We start from the raw sequence: 19100 nt of genomic DNA, 5'->3' as shown, positions 1-19100 counted from the left end.
TCATTATTAGATCTGTCAGCTGCATTTGATATGTTTGACCATCAGCTACTGACTAGCTGCCTTGCCGACGTGGGGATTCAGGGGTCCGCCTCACAATGGTTGGCCTCCTTTCTCCAAGATCGGAGACAAAGCGTGGTGATAAAGGAGGAATCATCCCAAAGGCACCCACTTATATGTGGTGTGCCACAGGGTGCAGTTCTGTCCCCGATGTTATTTAACATCTATATGTGCCCCTTTGCCCCAGATTTTCAGGAGGTATGGGCTGGAATGCCACCAATATACAAATGACACCCAGCTCTATCTATTGATGGGTGGCCAGTCTGACTGTACCCTGGAAAATTTAGACCTGGCTCTTCACGCTGTAGCATCTTGGCTCAGGCTGAGTCAGTGAAGCTGAATCTGACGAAGGTTCTCTACCTGAGCCGGGGTGGCCCAGCGGGGGAGATCCTTCGGCCGTCTCTTGACAGGGTGTCACTAATACTGGCCCCTAAGGTCAAGAACTTGGGTGTGCTCCTTGAGTCCTCTCTTACAATGGAGGCCCAGGTAGCAGCCATTACTAGATCTGCCTATTTTCGTCTCCGGCGGGTACGGCAGCTGGCCCCTTTTCTGGAGCATGACGACTTAGCAATGGTGATCCATGCCACGGTCACCTCAAAAATAGATCACTGTAATGCTCTCTACATGGGGGTACCCTTGACGCTGACTCGGAAACTACAGCTAGTGCAGAACGCTGCAGCATGGCTGTTAATGAGGCTCCCCCAATGGGAGCACATTCAACCAGTGCTGAAAGTGCTGCACTGGCTACCTATTGTGTTCTGAGTCAATTTCAAGGAGTTGGTATTGACCTTTAAAGCCCTCTATGGTCAGGGGCCTGTCTATCTGTGGAACTGCCCTTCTCCACATGTTCCCCAGAGATCACTGCATTCAGGGACAAAAAATCTATTGTCCATCCCTGGACCAAAGGAGGCTAGGTTGCATTTGACATGAGCTAGGGCCATCTCAGTGGCAGCACCAGAATTATGGAATGCTCTCCTGGAGGCTATAAGGGCCCTGCAGGATCTTTCTACTTTCCACAGGGCCTGTAAGACCGAACTGTTCCAACAGGCCTTTGATATCTAACCAGGAGAGAACTGCCACCCTACGTCTGCCAAAGTCTGACCACATCTCAGAGAGGTCTGAGGGAGAGCAGAGAAGAGCAGCTCTAAGATAAGCTGAGATAGCTGAGTTGTGGTAGCTGGGGAACTGTTGTTTGTTTGGTTGAGTTGGCTGAAGGTGAAGGTGATTGAAAGTGATTGTTGCTGATTGCTGCTGATTGCTTAGGAGTGGCTGTGCTCCCCACCCTCTTTGCATTTTAAGCTGCGCCTTGCCAAAGGCGCGAGCCAAAGGGCGAGAGCTAAAGGGCTCTTGGTCTGTGGCTCCTAGCCTGGGGGCTTTGTAGGGACCAGGAATCCAGATCCCTACTTTCCTTGTTCTCCCAATAAGGTAAGTTGACTCTCCAGAAGGGGAGCCACTTAAACAAGATTTAAAGAGGTCTGTGTGTGAAGGTAAAATGCCAGCAGGGGGGTGGGGGCTTTTCAGTGTTTTTCACTGAGTGTCACATGTATGACTATCTGCCCACAGGACAGAAGTTTTGGGTGTGTGCTCGATGCAAGGAGCTCCTGGTCCTCAGGGAACGAGTTCGTACCCTTGAAGCCGAGGTGACTGCCCTGGAGAAGCAGAGGTGGTCAATTAGGTACTCGAGGAAAACTCTCGGGGGCATATTAGATGAGCCCCGCTCTGAACGTGACAGCCCCATTGCTGCTAAGGAGCATGAGGGTCGAGAGGGAACAAGGCACCGTGCTAAGGATAAGGGGAATGCGCCCTCAGAAGGGACCTCTTCTTCAGTTGGTGAGCAGGAATCCTTTTGCACCAAGGAACCATCCCTGGGCAGGGAGGGGGGGGGGTCTTGGTAGTTGGTGATTCGATCCTTAGGCAAGTAGACAGCTGGGTTGCAAAACTGCATATTGACTGTATGGTGACTTGCCTGCCTGGTGCGAAGGTAGGGGACATTACACGTGTAGTAGATAGGCTGATAGACAGTGCTGGGGAGGAGCCAGTGGTTGTGGTGCATGTTGGCACCAACGATGTGGGGAAATGCAGTTGTGAGGTCCTGGAGGAAAAATATAGGCTGCTAGGCGGGAGACTTAAGGCCTGGACCTAGGCGGGAGACTTAAGGCCTGAGCCTTCTCAGAAGTGCTACCTGTTCCACGTACAGGGCAGGAGAGACAGGCACAAATTAGAACTCTCAAAGTGTGGATGAGACGATGGTGTAAGGAGGAAGGGTTTAAGTTTGTTAGGCACTGGGATACTTTCTGGAACAAGCGGGAGTTGTACAAAAGAGACGGTTTCCCCTTGTCCCCAGATGTGCGCTTAAAATCAAAAAGGTGGCAGAGCAGTTTTTAAACTAAATCTTGGGGGAAAGCCAACAGGAGATGAAATGTCTCTGGTTCGGGAGGACTCATCTCAAAGAGATGAAGGGTTAGCTGTTACTTTTTTACGGGGTAATGGATCAGAGTTGTCCACTGTGATGGTGACAAACAGTATGGACTGTCTGCCAAAGTCTTGAGGCAGCAGGAGGAAGGTTGGAGGCCTAGCTTGCCTTGGAAATTATAGATGTTTGTATGCAAATGCTAGAAGTGTTCGAAGTAAAATTGGTGAATTGGAATGTTTAGTGTTGAAAGAAAACATAGACATTGTGGGAATTTCACAAATTTGGTGGAATGAGGAGAATCAGTGGGACACGGAGATTCCTGTATATGTTATATCGGAAGGATAGGGAGGGAAGGGTTGGAGGTGAGGTGGCTCTGTATGTCAGAGAGAATATACGGTCCAGTAAGACTGAGGTCGGAGAATTAGATTCCCTTCTAGAAATGCTTTGGGTTGAAATAGAGGGCCCAAAAGGAAATTTAACTACGGGAGTTTGTTGTCACCCACCAAATCAAAAGATAGAGGACGATTATAATATGATAGAAGGATTAAAGATAGCGGCTAAACGTAAAAACTTTGTCGTAATAGGTGATTTTAACTACCCGCAGATTGATTGGGTCAATATGTGTTCAGGTCGAGAGAAAGAGATTGAGTTTCTTGATGCTCTCAATGACTGTGCTATGGAGCAGATGGTCTCAGAACCTACCAGGGGTGGGGCGATCCTGGATTTGGCCCTAAGTAATGCCCAAGACTTGGTGAGAGATGTAAAAGTGATCGCACCGTTTGGGAGCAGTGACCATAACGTTATTGATTTCATCATTTGTATAAATAGGGAGTTGCCCCAAAAGACCGGCACAACCACGTTTAACTTTAAAAGGGGTAAATTCTCTGAGATGAGGAGGTATGTGAAGAGGAAACTGAAAGGAAAGGTAAATACGGTCAAAACCCTTGGGGAAGCTTGGAGGCTATTTAAAACTGCAATCCTAAAAGCTCAGATAAAATATATACCACAAGTTAGGAAAGGCACAAACAGGTATAAGAAAAGGCCCGCATGGTTAACAAACAAAGTAATGGAAGCTGTAAAAAGTAAGAAGGCCTCCTTTAAGCGTCAGAAAACCAGTCCAAGTGAGCTTAATAAAAGGGAACACAGGTTGTGGCAAATCAAGTGCAAGACTGTGATCAGGCAGGCAAAAAGGGACTATGAGGAGCATATTGCAAAAAACATAAAGACCAACAATAAAAAATTATTCAAATAGATTGGAAGCAGGAAACCAGCCAGGGAGGCAGTGGGGCCCTTGGATGAGCAAGGGGTCAAAGGATTACTGAAGGAGGATAGGGAAATGGCTGAGAAGCTGAATGCGTTTTTTACCTCCATCTTCACTGCGGAAGATGAGAAGTGTTTGCCCATTCCAGAACCACTAATTTTGGAAGGGGTGTTGAAAGACCTGAGTCAGATTGAGGTGACAAAAGAGGAGGTCCTACAACTGATAGACGAATTAAAAACTAATAAGTCACCGGGTCCGGATGGCATACATCCAAGAGTTCTGAAAGAACTCAAAGTTGAACTTGTGGATCTTCTGACAAAAATCTGTAATCTTCATTGAAATTTTCCTCTGTTCCTGAGGACTGGAAGGTAGCAACTGTCACCCCCATCTTTAAAAAGGCTTCCAAAGGAGATCCAGAAAATTACAGGCCAGTCAGTCTGACTTCAGTACCTGAAAAGTTGGTAGAAACCATTATCAAGGACAGAATGAGTAGGCACATTGATGAACACGGGTTATTGAGGAAGACTGTCAAGCATTAGATCTCAAAGTAACCAGTCCTTGAAGTATGAAACTATGTTTGGTTTATTGATAATCCATGTGGCTCAGCCGATCTAGGCATTGGAACTGATACAGTGTAACAGTAAAATGCATACTTATAGATGTCACATCAAAGGTTCTCTAAACAATTCTACATTCACGTATGAAACTTCTCACTGTAACTTCCTTATCCGCCCTGAGCCCGCCTCGGCGGGGGAGGGCGGGATATAAAAATAAAGTTATTATTATATTATCTTTACTGCGGTCAGCTCATCCTGGGTTCCAGCCTGGCTGGCATGGGAATTAGTCCGAGGTGTCAAGCATGGCTAATTCTGATCAATAACTGATGGTTTTAAGGCCTGACTTGTAAGCCGAAATGCCCTCAAAACGAGGTTGGGGAATTAGTTAAGTGTGCACCTGGCTCACTTGGGATCTTTTCCCAATGTATACAAGATTAACCAACCAGAGAGTGATGCTTAAATAATGGGGACTCTAATTTAGTAAAACCAATTACAATTTATTAGGAAAATATAGGCATACATACAAGATAAAAATACTCATACAATCATACATATAGTCCTAGGAAATATATAGAAAGACATAGAGACAACACATGGGTAGACAAACAGGGTGATATTTACCTATCGTAGTCTTCAAGGAAGGCTCCAATGGCGACAAAAGAGGACAGGGGAAATGGACCCAAAACTGTGGCCAGAATTGGGGATAGATCTAGACAGCAGAACTGGGGTACTGTTAGATGCACACATGAGTGGAGTTGGGTCAGAGGTTAAATAGACTACCTTAGACCCTCAGGGGTTGGGAGGTATGGGGGAGGAGAAAGGGGAGGCTCTGCAGTGACCATAAGGGCTGGACTACTGCAGTAGCCAATAGAAAGTGCATTGGTGACACCTAATTGGGTGCTTGCTCTTGACCAATGGACTTGCCTGGATCCTGGAAACCTAGTTAAACTTTCAGGTTGAAATGGACCAGGGGGAGGCTCCAAACTGACAGTTGGAAAGAAAAATAGAAGTGACTACTGGGTGGAACACATAAGATTAGGGAACTTATCTGAAAGGGTGACAATAGAGAGTCAAATTGTGGCCTAGGTAACACCCGGTTTGCACAAAAGGAACTTGGCTCTGGCTGAAGATGGTATTCCTATTCTTTAGTCTTCTTCCTGGCACCAGTCTTTGTCTAGAGTTCCGTTAAACAAAGAAAGTGGCAGTTGGACTATTAACCACTCTGGGGTGGGTAGGTTGCTTGTAGGCCAAAGGTGACATCTGGTGTGTACGTGAGCCTTCTGTTGGGATGAACAACAGGAAAACAAGATGGATTCTGGTGGTGTTAGCCTTTAGTTCATGGAAACAGGCTGGAGACTGCTTGCCTGTACAGTTCATGATGGTGTGGCTTCTTCCACTGCAGTGGCCAAGACTGAGCACGCAAAAAACAGCTGAAAGCTTGTCTGTAGTTCTGGCTAACACCCATCCAGAGATGTAGAATGCTGCTGCAAAGCTGAGGCTTATAGTATCCACATAAGCCTTAGAAACCGTGGGTAAAGTCCACTTCTTAGAGCAGATGTGTGTGAGTTAAAACTCCAGGCACCCTGGCAACCATACTGGTGATCACGATGACCATGTGTATGAAAAGTAGGGGGCTTTTCCTTACAGACTAGAAGCAGACCTGGGAAAGATCCCAGAGAACCAAATGTTGTTAGTTTATTATTCTTTCCTGGCTTTCCTCCCGCTTTATGACTGTTTAATTAGCAGGAACAAAGTAATCAGCACCTTCCCATGAATTCTCCTCCGGGAGGATGAGCCATCTGGGCATTGCAAGGCTGAATGCCTGATAACGCCCTGGGAATGTATGTGAACACTCCCCTGCTTCCCCCTCCCTTTGGAATCTCTTTGAAGTGTGCCTTAAAAGTTGTGTATCAATGTATCGGTTTCATTCTTCTCAAGCAATGGCTCTAGCCAAAGTATCGGTCTATCAATAAATGTAGTCTTTGTATCAACTTCGACTTGTCATTGAACCCGCATGCTTGACATTTTGAGAAGAATTCTTTTTGAAGCTTAATCACCCTGGCAACTTTATAACCCAATGGCTGAAAAGATTCCAGGAGGCGGTGAGCTTCATGAACCTGAAGATGGGGTGCCCGTACCATGGCATGTGCAGGACGCCCGGAGGTTCGCCTCTCCAGATCCAACAGCTCCTGGTCACACCTCGGCAGTGGCAGCTGCGGACCTCCACCACCACAATGGACGAGGCACCAGTGCAGAGAGAGGCCATCCTAACCAGACACATGTGTCGGGTGAAAATGGCCAACGAAGGGGGTGACAATCCGGGACCAGTGGAGCCAGAGGAGATCAACACCATCGTAGTCATCCCTCTACCAGACGCTGATCCCGACCCGGGAGAGAGGGACCCAGATGCCCCGTCCCGAAGGAGGAGGAAGATGAGGTGGCCCGCGAGTTCCGTGCGATGGTCCGCAAAAAGGTAGAGGACGTCGCCAAGGGACTGCGGGAAGAAATGCAGGTGATGACCACTCAAATGGCGGGGGAGTTCACCAGACAAATCAACCGAGTCCTGGGACTACCCGGGTTCCAGAGGGCTCAACCACCCCCTCCGGGGAGGCAGCCGGCGGGTACCGGGGGCACAAGCTGCTCCACCACCTGCGGGACCGGCACCTAGGCCGGCAGCGCCTCCAGTGCCTCAAGAGGGAGGCCAAGGATGCCACTTTCAACGGGGACCCTGAGGAGGTGGAATATTTCACGATCCAGGCTAACAGCTACATGCACTATTGGGGGAACACGTTCCCCGACGAATTCAGCAGAGTGGACTACCTGGGGTCGAAACTAAAGGGGGCCGCAAAAAGATGGTACGTGAGCCTGTATGAAGCCATGAGTCCGGAACTGGACTATGTCGCTATGTTCCTCCAGGCTTTGATGGCTCTGTATGAAGATCCCCTTCAGGAGACCAGGGCGTTGGCTGCCTTGTGTGACATGCAACAAGGGTCCAAGTCGATTCGAGAGTATGCTGCGGAGTTCCGGGCCAATGCAGCAAAAGTGAGAGGGTGGAGTGAGCTGATGAAAATCGAGCATTTCGCCAGAGGGTTGAATGCGGGCATCCTGGACCAGGCCCTCACCCAGGCCTGACCTGCAACGTTGGTGGGCTGGATCCAATTGGTGGCCCTGCAACGCCAACACCAAAGTGGCAAGGTGAGCCAAGACCCGAAGGTGGGAGTAAGCCGGAGGTGAAGAAAACCCAAGGGGGAGGCAGCAGTGGAAAGGCTACAGGGTCCCGCAAGTGTTTCCAGTGTGGGGACCCCAACCATCTGGCTAGCAATTGCCCCAACCCACCCCGAGCACCTCTGAGTGCGTCCAAGCCGGGCACGCTGGTGCCAAAGAAGACACCGAGCTGCCCTAAGGAAGCGGCGAAAGGCAGCGCTGTGGCTGCGGCGGAGCAGGATGATGAGGCCCTCATTGCGGATGAGCTGGGTGAGCTGGTGTGGCTGGACGAGCCATCGGGAAACGAGAACGACCTGCTCTAAAGGGTGCCAACTAGCAGGTTGCGGAGGAACCGGCACCGCTCAGGGTGAGAGTAACGGGGTCACTGTATTTTGTACCGATGAAACTATTGAACAGTAAACTCAAAAGATTTGTGCAGGTGAAGGCACTGATTGATTCAGGGTGCAACCGGGACTTAATCACCCCCAAACTAGTGGACACATTAGGGTTGGCCACCACGGCCCTACCCTTCTCCATCCAATTTGAGCAAATGGACGGGTCAGTTATGCGGGGGGAGCCCTGTGTACTAGAGACTCAGTTGGTGCATGTGGGGATTGAAGAGCATTGGGACCAAGAGACTTTTGTAATCGGCCCCTCGTGTTCCTACGATGTGGTCCTAGGGGTGGGGTGGTTGGCCAAGCACGAGCCAAGCATCCAGTGGGGGGATCAAATTATAAGATTTGTTGATCCCCTGTGCAAGGCGCAGCTTTGGAGCATGGACTGGGGGCCGTGACCTCCTCTACGAAGGAGGGAGTCTGTTTAACTATGGAGGAGATCCCAGCTGTCCCCAAGGCCTACCAGGACTTAATGGGGGTGTTTAGTGAACAGGGGGCGGATGAACTACCCCCCCCCCCCAGAACACCGACTGCACCATAAAACTGATACCAGGGCAGTCGCTGCCTAAGGCTAAACTATATTCCATGGGGTGGGCAGAGAAAGTGGAACTGCGAAAGTTCCTAGACAGGAACCTGAAACGGGGATTTATTAGACTGGCGACGGCCCCTCACGCCGCCCCCATTTTAATTAGGAATAAGAAGGGCAGCACGCTCCAGCTTTGCACGAACTTTCGAGGGATTAATGGGATTTCTACCTCAAATGCCTATCCCATCCCCCTCATCAAGGACTTACTAAGCACGGTGTCCAAAGGAAAGATTTTTACCAAACTGGACTTGAGGTCCCCTCCCCCCGTTACTTGACCCCCGCTAGTGTTATTTACTTAAAAAGCAAATATTTAAAAGTGCTCTTAACTATTAAAACAAAAAAATTATATTCTTCTTCTTTTTAAAACTTAATCATTATCAAAAATTGTCCAATGTCCTTTTATTTTCCACTCTTTTTCTACATATCTTCTAAACTTTTTCCACTCTGTCTTAAAAACTTCCAAATCATAGTCTCTTAATATTCTTGTTAATTTGTCCATTTCACTTCATGTCATAACTTTTATAATCCAATCCCATTTCTCTGGTATTTTTTCTTGCTTCCACAACTGCACATACAATGTCCTAGCAGCTGAGAGCAAGTACCAAATTATAGTTCTATCTTTTTTTGGAAATTTTTCCATTTGTAATCCCAACAAAAAAGTCTCTGCAACTTTATTAAACTCATATCCCAAGATCTTAGAAATCTCTTGCTGAATCATCTGCCAAAACATTTTAGCTCTTTCACAAGTCCACCACATATGGTAGAAAGAACCTTCATGTTTTTTACATTTCCAACATCTGTCTGGCATCTTGTTATTCATCTTTGCCAATTTTTAGGAGTCATATACCATCTATACATCATCTTAAAAAAGTTTTCTTTAATACTTTGACATGTTGAAAGTTTCATAGAGTTCTTCCACAAATATTCCCAAGTTTCCATCTGTATTTCTTTATTTACATTTATTGCCCATTTAATCGTTTGCGATTTCACTACTTCATCTTCTGTAGACCATTTTAAAAGTAACTTAAAAGTTTTTGAAATTAATTTTTCATTATCTCCAAGCAGAACATTTTCCATTTCTGTTTGCTCTTTCCTTACTCCTTCAGTTTTAATATCATTCTCCACCAAGCTCTTTATTTATTGCATTTGAAACCAATCATATTTATGATTCAACTCTTCAGCAGTTTTCAGTTCTATTTTGCCACTTTGTATTTTTAATAATTGATTATATGACAACCACTTTTCTTCGCCTATCTCAGCTGCTATTTTTATTACTTCAGCTGGCACTATCCATAACGGTCTTCTCTCATCTCCATATTTCTTGTATTTCATCCATGTATTTAACAAATTATTTCTCATATAATGGTGAGGGGAAAAAAACGACCATCTTCTTTTTTCCATAATACAAATATGCGTGGCAGCCAAATTTATTTCCGTGACCTTCCAGCACTAAAAGTTTAACAACGTTATCCATTCTTTCATCCACACTAAACAAACTGCTTCCTGATATAATTGTAAATTCGGTAGTTGAAACCCAGCTCTCTCTTTTGCATCTGTCAAAATTTTCATTTTAATCCTTGGTTTCTTCCCAGCCCACATAAATTCTGAGATTTTCCTTCGCCATTTATCAAATTGTTTGCCATCCTTCACAATAGGAATAGTTTGAAACAAATACATTATTCTTGGTAAGATATTCATTTTAATTGCAGCTATTCTACCCAACAATGACAAATTAAGCTTGTTCCATTTTAACATGTCTTCATCTATTTTATGCCATAACTTCTCATAATTATTTTTAAACAGATCAATATTCTTCATTGTTTTCTCCACCCCTAGGTACTTTACCTTGGAAGTGACTTCACAGCCCATTAGTCTCTGTAATTCTTGTTGCTTGTTCATCTGCATATTTTTACACAGAATTTTTTATTTTTCTCTATTAATACAAAGTCCCGCCAACTCCCCATATTCTTGTATTTTAGCTAACAGCAAAAATGTAACTTGTATGGGGTTTTCGTTTATAAACATTATATCATCAGCAAAAGTTCTGTATTTGTAAGTAAATCCTTTTATTCTTAAACCTTCTATAGCTTTTTCTTCTTGGATCTGCATCAGTAATATTTCAAGAGTCATTATAAACAATAGTGGTGAAAGTGGACAGCCTTGTCTAGTACCTTTGCTAATTTTCATATCTTCTGTAAGATCTGCATTTATACACAACCTTGCACTTTGTTCAGAGTATATTGCTTTTATCATTCTTATAAAACTTTCTCCTAGCTCCATTTTTTCCATTACTGCAAATAAAAATCCCAATTTAAATTGTCAAATGTTTTCTCTGCATCTGCAAAGAATAATGCTGCTTCTTTTTCTGGATGTCTTTCATAATATTCTCCAATATTTACAACAGTTCTAATATTGTCTCTTATTTGTCTTTTGGGAAGAAACCCTGCTTGATCTTCCTTTATAAAATTTATCAAATATTGTTTAAGCCATTCTGCCAAGATTTTTGTAAATATTTTATAGTCATTATTTAACAGCAAAATTTGCCTATAATTTTATACATTGGTGACATCTCTATCTTCCTTAGGTATCAATGAAATAACAGCTTCTTTTCATGTGTTTGGTACATTCCCTTTTATTCTTATCGTATTCATCAACTTCTGCAGTCTTGGTATTAATTCATCTTTAAAGGTTTTAAAATATTTAGCTGTATATCCATCTGGCCCAGGTGCTTTTCCATTTTCCATTGCATTGATTGCTGCTTCAATTTCTATTTTTTCTATTGGATCATTCAAAACTTTTTGCATATTTTCAGTTAAGGGCTCTGTTTTTATCTTTTGTAAATACTCATCCATCTTCTCTTTCTTTATTTTAACACCTTTAGACAATTTGTCATAGTACTTAAAGAATTCTCTTGAGTAACCACTTATCTTCCATCTACCACAATTCTGTTAATAATTCTATTTTCTCTCTTTTTCTTCAATTGCCAAGCCAAATACTTTCCCGGTTTATTTGCTCCCTCAAAGGATTTCTGCCGAAGTCTTTTCAAACTCCATTCCACTTCTTTATTTAGCAAATGTCTCAATTGAGTTTGTAATATTGTAATTTCCCTTAAAATTTTCTTTTTCCCTGGTCTTTTTCTCAACTCCCCTTCCTTTTTCTTTATTTCATTTTGAATGCCCAACAACTGTTTTTCTTTTACTCTCTTATCGTTATTATTCAAAGTAATCAACATTCCTCTCATTACTGCTTTATAGGCATCCCAGACCATTTGAAAATCAATATCCTCTTTGTCATTCACTTGGAAAAAAGCTTTAGTTTCATTTTCTAGGTATGTCACTGTTTCTTTATTCTGTAGCAAATCTTCATTCAATCTCCATCTTCTCAACTTCTTGGACAATTTTGTAATCCACATTATTGGGTTATGATCAGCCCCAATTTTAGGTAAAATCTCTATCTTCCTTGTTATAAGACCTAAATCTTTAGTTCCCCACAACATGTCAATTCTAGAAAAAGTTTTGTGTTTTGCTGAAAAAAAAGTATAGTCCCAAACTTCAGGATTAAATTTCCTCCATATATCTTTCAAATTTTCTTGTTTAACCAATTAAAAAAAAGACTTTTGCAATTTTCCTGTCCAATGAGTTCTTAACTGTTCCATTAAAGTCACCCATTATCAAAACTTGGTCATAGGTCAGTTCATCAAGGTGTTGTATAATGTCTTTTTAAAAAGCATCCTTTGCACCATTAGGTGCATACAATCCCAATAACAACGTTTTCCCCCCCATTTAATATTGTCTCTACTGCTACAAATATTCCATCTTTATCTTTAAACACTAAGTATTTGTAATTGTGATTCTCTTCCCCTGGAGTTGAAAGCTCAAACCTTCAGGTATTATCTGTTAGAGAATTTATATGCAACAGAAGACACTGAAGAAGAGGGACATGGAACACAGGAATTAATAGACAAGAGAGACAACTGTATGCAACAGTAGAATATATTTACCAGGACAGTATCCAATATTCAGAGTCATTGCCAGGCCAAGGTCATACACAGTAATCAGTACACACTACAGTAGATAACAGTATACACCAGTAAGTATACAGATAACGATCCAAGCACAGTAGCACAGGATCAACACAAGCAGTGTTCGCTGCCACCCGGATGGTAAATTACACAGTACCCACAATCCTTACAGGCAGGATGAGCAAGCTCACTGAGCTTCCCTAAATACACACACCAATCATGCAATCCCACCAGAGGTTGCATCAGCTCTGTGCCAAAACGATAACAGCTCACATTTCTCTCATATTCGAGAAACCTCATATGTTTAGCCTTCAGCTGGTCGTCTAGAATTATAGTATCCTTGTCTAGAACCATCGATGTTGCAGTGCTTCCCCGGACCGACTCTTTGGGCCTGGCTGAAGTCTTCTTGGGTCCCGTCCCAGTTGGCTTCGGAGTCAGGGGAGGGGCTCGAGGTTTCTCAGGGCAATTGGCCGCCAGGTGATTTGGGTCGCCACAGCGGAAGCATTTGCGCACCAGAGGTGTCTTGGTGGCTCCCCCCTGGGTCGCTCCCTTCTTCCCATCTGCTTTGGCCCCCGACCGAGCTTCTTGTCCCCGCTTTCCCCCTTGCTGCAGATTGCGCTGAAGGGCCACTCATTTCATGTTGGTCTCTACCTACCCGGCCAGTTGTACCCAGCCCACGAGGGTGGTGGGGCGGGCTTGCTGCAGGGCCCGATCCAGTAGACTCATGTTCAGCCCTCTTTGGAATGCCTCAATATTCATCATCTCACTCCAGCCCCAAACTTTGGCGGATTGTGCCCTGAAGTCGGTGGCATATTTTCTCACCGATTTTGCCCCCTGTTGCATGTCCCGAAAGGCCGCGATGGCTCTAGTCTCTTGAAGGGGGTCTTCATACTGGGTCAATAGGGCTTGCAGGAACCCAGCTACGGTGTCGAGCTCAGGCCCTCTTGTCTCGTACAGATTCCCATACCATTTTTTTGTGGCTCCCTTCAGCTTGGACCCAAGGTAATCCACCCGGCTGAAGTCACATTGGGGAAGGTGTTCCCCCAGTAATGCATGTAGCTAGTCACCTGGATGGTGAAGTACTCCACTTCCTCGGGATCCTCGTCAAAAGTGGCATCCAGTTCTCTGCCCCACCTGTAGTCCCGGGGTCCCAGGAGTGGTAGTTGTGGGGCTGGTGGCCCCACTGGGGCCGGGACTGCTGGGGGCACCGCCGGCGCTGGTGCCGCTGGTGGTACTTGTGGGGCTGGTGCAGCGGGTGGAGCCGGTGGAGCTCTCCCAAAGTCACACATCAGCAGCCGATCAATCTGCCTTTGCATCTCTCACACCATGAAGGTGGAATTCGCTTGGATTTCATCCTGTAGTTCTCTTGCCATGGTGGTCATCTCGCCCCTCACTGTCTTTAGGATGTCTGTCTCTTTTGGGGGGCTCCTATCTTCCTCCTCTGACTCAGACCCACCAGCACGGTCATCCTCAGGCTGCGGGCCACCCCTTTCCTCCTCATCATGACAAGGGCTCTCCTCCCTTCTCTCATCAGGGTTCCCACCGCCTTTACCACCTCGCCCGGGTCTCGCCAGGATGATTTTGTGGTGCACTGGTGCCTCGTCCATAAAGGTGGTAGACGTACATGGCTCCCACTTCTGAGGGGTGATGAACAACTATTGTACGTGCAGAATGGACCCGCATCCCCCAACTCTTCGAGCTCCAATGATATGCCGGGGGGGGTCTTCTCTTCTACTCCTTCAAATGGATCTGTAGGTTCTCTGTTATCCGGCCCTCTTTCAGCCATCTGGCTTAAAGGTTGCTGGAGCAGATAAACTCTTAATAAAGGATCAGTTCCAAAATGTCAAGCTTTAGATCTCAAAGTAACCAGTCCTTGAAGTATGAAACAAAGTTTGGTTTATTGATAATCCATGTGGTTCAGCCGAGCTAGGTATTGGAACTGATACAGTGTATCAGTAAAATGCATACTTAAAGATGGCACATCAAAGGTTCTATAAACAATTCTACATTCACGTGTGAAACTTCTCACTGCAACTTCCTTATCTCTACTGCGGTCAGCTCATCCTGGGTTCCAGCCTGGCTGGCATGGGAATTAGTCCCAGGAGGTTTTATCTTCAAAGAGTACATTCCTGCATTTGTTAGTAAAAGCGAAAGGAACAAAGGGGGGGGGGGGGTTGCTACTTTGATGTGCATAAGCTTAATTCATGGTTAGTAACATTTCTATAATTTGGTAACTATTAATCAGAAAGAAATAGACAATGCTTGACATAGACTCAGCATGGGTTCTGTAAGGGAAGATCTTGCCTCACTAACCTGTTACATTTCTTTGAGGGGGTGAACAAACATGTGGACAAAGGAGACACAATACATGTTGTTTACCTTGACTTCCAGAAAGCTTTTGATAAAGTTCTTCATCAAAGGCTCCTTAAAAAGCTCGAGAGTCATGGAGTAAAAGGACAGGACCTCTTGTGGATCAAAAACTGGCTGATTAATAGAAAGCAGAGAGTGAATATAAATGGGCAGTCTTCACAGTGGAGGACGGTAAGCAGTGGGGTGCCCAGGGCTCGGTACTGGGTCCCATGCTCTTTAACTTGTTCATAAATGATTTGGAGTTGGGAGTGAGTAGTGAAGTGGCCAGGTTTGCAGATGACACTAAATTGTTCAGGGTGGTGAGAACTAGAGAGGATTGTGAGGCACTCCAAAGGGATCTGTTGAGGCTGGGTGAGTGGGTGTCAGCATGGCAGATGATGTTCAACGTGGCCAAGTGCAAAGTAATGCACATTGGGGCCAAGAATCCCAGCTACAATTACAAGTTGATGGGGTGTGAACTGGTAGAGACTGACCAAGAGAGAGATCTTGGGGTCATAGTAGATAACTCACTGAAAATGTCAAAACAGTGTGCGATTGCAATAAAAAAGGCCAACACCATGCTGGGAATTATTAGGAAGGGAATTGATAACAAAGCAGCCAGTATCATAATGCCCCTGTATAAATCGATGGTGCGGTCTCATTTGGAGTACTGTGTGCAGTTCTGGTCGCTGCAACTCAAAAAGGATATTATAGCATTGGAAAAAGTACAGAAAAGGGCAAGTAGAATGATTACAGGTTTGGAACACTTTCCCTATGAAGAAAAGTTAAAATGCTTGGGGCTCTTTAGCTTGGAGAAACGTCGCCTGTGGGGTGACATGAAAGAGGTTTACAAGATTATGCATGGGATGGAGAATACATGGGATGGAGATGGAGAATGCATGGGATGGAGAAAGTAGAGAAAGAAGTACTTTTCTCCCTTTCTCACAATACAAGAACTTGTGGGCATTCAATGAAATTGCTAAGCAGTCAGGTTAAAACGGATAAAAGGAAGTACTTCTTCACGTAAAGGGTGATTAACATGTGGAATTCACTGCCACAGGAGGTGGTGGCGGCTACAAGCATAGCCAGCTTCAAAAGTGAATTGGATAAAAATATGGAGCAGAGGTCCATCAGTGGCTATTAGCCACAGTGTGTCTGTGTGTGTGTGTATATATATTATATATATATATATAATTATATATATAATTATATATATATAATTATTTTGGCCACTGTGTGACACAGAGGCCGTTTTCGCACTAGCGTTTACTCCGGCGTAGCACCCCATTTACCTCCGGATCTTTTCCTGGTTTTCCCACCTGTTGCTCCGGCGCTGCGGTTTGCTCCGGCGCTGCAGGGGTTTCACGCCGGAGTATCTAGATCCACCTCCTTCCGAAGTTTTTGAAAACCTCCGGATCCACACCGGATCCACTCCTCGGAGTTTGCTGTGGGAAATCCATCCACGCCGGATCGACTGCTTTGTGGGCGTCACCCTCTCCCTTTCCGTCCTCCCACCCCATTCACCCCCTTGGCCAATCATCAGCCTTTCGCGGCGCTTCCCCAAAGTGCCGGCACGGCCATTTTTTTTTAAACTTCACAGTTTTGCGTAATAGCGATATTTCCAAATTAACAAATAGAAAAAAAAAACCCCTCCTGGAATAGCCTCAATTGCCACTTCAATTGGTTTCGTTAGAATTTTTTATTATTATTATTGACTTTAGTTGCGTTATTTCGCTGTTGCGTTATCTCGATAATGCGAAAACGACCATTGTTGGGGGGGGGGGGGAATCTAGTGCCGGTGCGGGCCAAAGCGTTCATGTGTGTGTGTTTTAAAAAGGGAATGCCTCCCTCAGCTGTGCCACCAGGATTTCTGGACCTGCACAAAATCGCCATGTATAAAATGGGAAGTTGGAGTCCTGCGTTCTTCTCCCTGGCTACATTCCGCTCGGTTAGAAAATAGACGCGAGCTCGCTCTTCACACGCGCCACAGAAGGGGAAGGAGAGAATGGGGCGGGGGGGGGGAGCTCTGGCAGCAGGAATCAGTCAGGTCCCCGTTGCAAGCGCCAGCCGGGGAGGAGAAAGAGAGCGGAGGAAATCCCAGCTTCGCCACCCGGGAGGGAGCGAGGCTGGGAAAGGAAGAAGCTGCCACACACACAAACCCCTCGATTTCTCTCTCTTCGTTATTGCGATATTTCGCAACTTCAGAATTTGGGGGGGGGGGGGAATCTAGTGCTAGGATTCTCCACTGTGAATGCTTCTGTTAATACATAAAGGGCTGTGGAGGATTCTACAGCTGCAGCCAATCCATAAGCAGCAGCAGCACACGTGATGCAGTTTGTCCACGAAAAGAAGGGGAGGGAACAGCTGTGCCTGCTCGATGTTACGTTAGTACGTTAGTACGTCCTTACGCAACCAGACTTGCGCTTAAAAAAAAAATGATTGACAGGGCATCGAACTCAAGTCGATGCCAGTGGGAAAACGATTTGAGCCGGGGCTTCAGGGAAGGCGACTCCGCAAAGAGTCACTAGTGCGAAAACGAGAAAAATGATCCGGACATAATTGTGCCGCGGAATAAGGGGAGCAAATGCTAAGTGCGAAAACGACCAGAGTGTTGGACTGGATGGGCCATTGGCCTGATCCAACATGGCTTCTCTTATGTTCTTATCATTATAGAGTACTAAGTGATCACCATCAGAAAAAAGGAACTCGCTTATATTGTAGTGATACAGCACCACAAAATGGTTTTAAAACTTAAATTGTAATTATTTTTTATTGGTTTTAACTTGTAAATATGAATGTTGTCATCCGCCCTGAGTCCGCTTGCGAAGAGGGCGGGATAAAAATTTAAAGTAATTAATAAATAAACAAACAAATAATATATTTGAAGATGGCCAATTTTTATAGTATTGATTATGATCGTTCTCATTATAATTCCAGGCTTCTTTACAAAACTATGCAATTTGCTGTAAAGCTGTATCAAAGCTTCCTTTACCTCTTGTTTGTTCATAGAATAAACAGTGACATTGGCAATGCAAATCAGAACACTATAAAGATAAATATTTTGTTAAGATTTTTCAGTGTACCATTTTTTGGGAAACGTGTAGGCAAAGATAAGGGTTCGTTCAAAAACTGTAACTTTGGTAAGGAGGGAAGAACAGGTGAAAAAAGGCCTTCTTTCTGACCTTCTGTCTGCATATGGTTGAGGAAATTCTCAGGACACAAGAGATGAAAAAGTGTAAGACATCAGGCCCAAAATAAATGGAATATGAACTGTCAGGGAAGAGAGGCCATGAATTCCATCTTATTGCATTGTCCTTCTGACAATACAGTTCAAAACCATTCCAGTGAGCACCAAGTCTATATTGCTTTCTTATTTCTGCACCCAAATTGAGAAAGAAGCCTGATATCCTCAAAAAAGCTTGATATTAACTTTTTTTGGGGGGGGTGTAATGGTAGGTTTACAGGTCCTTCCCTGGATCTTCTACCATGTGCCAAGTTTTGAACCCAAATTTACCATAGAATTTTGCCCAAAACCTAGAGTGTCACTATGACTGTGATCACACATGCTAAATAATGTACTCTCAATCCACTTTCAATGCACTTTCCAACTGAATTTTGCCAGTTCACACAGTAAAATCCAGTTGGAAAGTGCATTGAAAGTGGATTAAAGTGCATTTATTTAGTGCATCTGATCAGAGCCCATTTGACACAAGTAGCACAATGAGATCACTTCTGGGTGGCATCATTGCACTGAGTTTCATGGCCAGCTGGCCAGTGGCAGGAAGGAACCCACAAAAGTGGGCGAACCCCCACCCAGACCAAAGGACTGGGAACCTTAGGAGTGGATAAAGCAGTTTTGAAGCCACAAATGGCAGGACCTGGATTTCTAAAGATTTTAGTGGATGTTCTGAAGCAATCTGATCTCACTCAGATAAACTCTATAAGAAAAGTTGTGAACAAATACGGTTGCCACCTCTGGGTTGGGAAATTCCTGAAGATTTAGGGACAATACCCTGAGAGGAGGGACCTCAATAGGGTATAATGACAAAGTAGCTATTTTCTCCAAGGTAGATCTTAGTAGTCTGGAAATCAGTTGTAATTCAGAGAGATCTCCAGGTACCAGGCAACCCTACCAATCAGAGTATCATATATGAAAAACATAACTTTGATAACATAATAATTATTAGTCAGTAGACTCTTTTGCCTTTCCAGAACATGCCTGAGATAGTATTGCAATAACATTTGCATATTACAAAA

Source organism: Heteronotia binoei, chromosome 15, assembly GCF_032191835.1.
Source record: "Heteronotia binoei isolate CCM8104 ecotype False Entrance Well chromosome 15, APGP_CSIRO_Hbin_v1, whole genome shotgun sequence".
In the NCBI taxonomy this organism is placed as follows: Eukaryota; Metazoa; Chordata; class Lepidosauria; order Squamata; family Gekkonidae; genus Heteronotia; species Heteronotia binoei.
Note: the sequence above shows the minus strand (reverse complement) of the source record.